This window comes from Nematolebias whitei, chromosome 19 (genome assembly GCF_014905685.2).
Source record: "Nematolebias whitei isolate Nwh7 chromosome 19, NemWhi1, whole genome shotgun sequence".
In the NCBI taxonomy this organism is placed as follows: domain Eukaryota; kingdom Metazoa; phylum Chordata; class Actinopteri; order Cyprinodontiformes; family Rivulidae; genus Nematolebias; species Nematolebias whitei.
Window position 1 is genome coordinate 39,259,542 of NC_056516.1, and position 3,196 is coordinate 39,262,737.

The window sequence follows — 3,196 nt, forward strand, 5'->3', positions numbered from 1 at the left end:
AGTGGACGTCTTCAGTCTGAGGAAGAGGAGGATGGAGTGGACGTCTTGAGCTGATGGAGGGTCCAGCTGGAAGTTCTTTGTTTCTTCAGAGGAGCAGCTCGAGCACCCGACTGGCTCTCGGTACATCAGGGCTGTGCAAGGTTCTCAAGAAGTCCCTAAAGAGTTTGAGCTCCTTCAAGTTTGTTTTTTTCTTTTGCCAAACTCACGGTCATCAGATATATTCCCTCAGGTGTTGGCTGCAGGAGCAGGGCAGGCCTCCGTGTCTCATCTTTGTTGATCTTCAGAAGGTCTTGGTTCATGACAGCATGCAGGGCTCAGTCTGCTTGATGTCCTGAAGGTCTACCTCCACACAGAACATTTTCCTCCTGCTCTTCTGCTCTTCAAGACTAACAGGCTCTTGAAGATGGTGCCATTTTCAGATTACGCAGCTTCCCACACAGAAGCTGATGGATGAGTTCTCACACACCCGTAATGACTCCGCCCTCAACACTGAAAAGACCAACGTCATGGGTCAAGAGTTGAGATCCCACTCTGCTTCTCTATGAACAACAAGACTCTGGTGTTTACATCTGTGCATACCTCAGGTCCACAGTCTCTTACAGCCTCACTTGACCCAGAACTGAGCACTCGTCCTACAAAGGGCTGCCTCGGTGGTGCCCGGCCTGTCCAAGAGAGGGGAACACAGCAATGTGACGGTTCACACCAAAGACCAGGTCTACTGATGGTTCACACCAAAGACCAGATCTACTGAGCCTGCATCAACAGCACTCTGCTGGATGGAAGAGACACTTGGACCCTGAACCCTCAGCAACAAAATCAGCCCAACAGCTTCCACACTCTTGACAGGCAGGACAGAGTAACACAGAAGTCCTGGACCGGGCTCATTCTTACAGGGTCCAGGCCTGCAGGGCGGCCTGTGGCACCAGGACGTCACACGGGACACGAGGGAGGCCGATGGTGGTCAGTAGGTGGAAGGAAGCTGCTGAAGATCTCAGCGGTTAAAGCCAACCGTGACTGCAGGAACCTGCCGTGCAGCAGAGACACGTCTCCTTACTGTTGGCACAGAAACTAGACCAGTTTCTGCAGGTGGCAGGTCCAGGTCCAGGACTGGTTCCAGGCCTTATTATTTTCCTAAGTCAATGGAAAGCTCAGAATGTGATGTTTGTGGAACTGAACTTCATTAAGATGTTTTATTTTCTCCATCAATCCGTTTTCTTCACCTGCTTCTCCTCTCTGGGTCTGAAGGGGAGGAAGTCCGTCTCCAGCAGTCACTGCGAGAGGCGGGGGACACCTGGACATGTCTCCAGTCCATCACAGGGACACAAAGACAAATGGGTCTAACCACTATGCTCCCTCACACCTAGTCTAGACCCATGAACCAAGAATGCATGTTTTTGATCTGTGGGAAGAAATCCACACGTGCACGGAGAGACCATGTAAACTCCTCACAAATAGGCCAGGAAGCGAACCTGTGGCCTTGTGGCTGAGAGTTGACCACTGCTGCACCGTGTTGTCTTTTTTACTTTCATCACAAAAGTGTTTGTTTGATGAACGATCCATATTTCACTTCCTGTCCGTGCACTCTTCTCCTGTTCTTCGTGTTTCTTGTTAAGTGAAGGAAGAGGAGTGTGCATTGTTCATTCATCCCGCTGCGTCCCTCAGGGACTCCTCGTACTGTACGCAAGTGTTTTCCTCCCAGATCGGCCGGCGGTCTGAACACAACGATGTTGTTCACTCTCAGCCAGCTCCAAACAGCTGCTCCGGGCTCAGACCATCTGCTGCACGCCCTCGTGGCTCATCTCGGCTAATGAAAAACTCACATTTACAGCCGAAGCGCTGATCGGACCTCCTCGGAGGTTTCCAGCCACTCATGGATGTCAGAAGAAGTTTACTCTTAATGATTTATGTGAAGCGTTATTTTGGTCCTCAGTGGTTTTTAAAAGCAGGATATGGGAGCACAGGTGTGGTCAGGTTCATGTAGTCTCAAACACGTATAGCCAAACACCCCCTCACACCAATATTTGGTTAAAAGTCTTACTGAGTCTCACCTGGACCTCAGTCCTGTCTCCACCAAGCTTCTGGCAGATTTCTGGCTGATACTGGACCTGATCTTCTTTACCTGGACGGTAGAGCTCAGGTTGGTTTCCTTCACGGACCCAGCTTTTAATCGGAGTCCACCAGTTTTCAGTCTGGTTGATGTCAGGACCGTATCAAACCTGATTTGTCCATCAGAAACCAGTTCTGGTGTGTTTGGGATCGTGGTCCAGTTGGACCCAACTGTGTCCAAGTTTCAACCTTCCAGTTGTTTGTTTGAGGTGAAGTTGAAGAATTTAAACGGTCCTCCTCTTATTGTACCACAGCATGATGATACCGCCACCATGCCTGACAGTTGGTTTGGTGTTCTGAAGTCTGAAAGCCTCACCTTGAGTCCTCCAAATGTCCTTCCTGTCTCACGTTTCTCCAGAAGACATCTGTCTTGTCCATGTGGACAGCTTCTTGTTTCAGTCTAAAGGTTTGGAGCTTCTTTCTTGATCCTCTCAGTCCATGGTGATGTAATACAGGCTTTGCTGTGGACAGGGACTCTGGTGGACACAGACAGGATCCTTGGTGGTTCCTGGGTTGGTGAACCTGTTACTTTCCACCAGTGGTGAAGGTAATGTTGGTTCATTCAGAACAGTTTAAATCTACTTTTTCATGTAGATAGTTTTAGTTTTTCTTCTTACACCAGGGGTTCCTGACTGCTGAGGCTGGAATGTTGCTCCCTGTTGGACAGAAGCAGCTCCTGAATGATTAAATATAAATTAGTCAGGGACGCTGGCCTAATGATTTCTCTATAGATCCTTCCGTCACTGTCGGTTAAAGCTGCCATCTTTACTGTCGCTCCCTGCAGCTCCTGCCAGGACTGAGGGTTAAAATTTAAGTAAAATCTGTAGCTTCAGTGGAGCGCAGCTGTGGGCCTCCTGCTCACTAATCACCACAAGCTGGTGGTCGTGTCGGAGCTGATCGACCATCGGAGACGATGAAACATGTTCATACGTCCACGGACCAATGAACGATTTCACTAACGTGCATTGAAATACAGACACTTGTATCCTCGTAACAACAGGCAACACGCTACAGCGTGAACGCTGAGTCAGCGTTCAGGTGATGAGTCGGCGTTCAGGTGATGAGTCGGCGTTCAGGTGCCGAGTCGGCG

General features: G+C 49.6%; 1 protein-coding gene across 2 annotated transcripts in view; it reads left to right on the top strand.

Moving 5' to 3' along the window:
- atp9b (ATPase phospholipid transporting 9B) overlaps positions 1-3,196 on the top strand; it is a 39,831-nt gene that overhangs the window by 26,097 nt on the left and 10,538 nt on the right. The window lies entirely within an intron of this gene.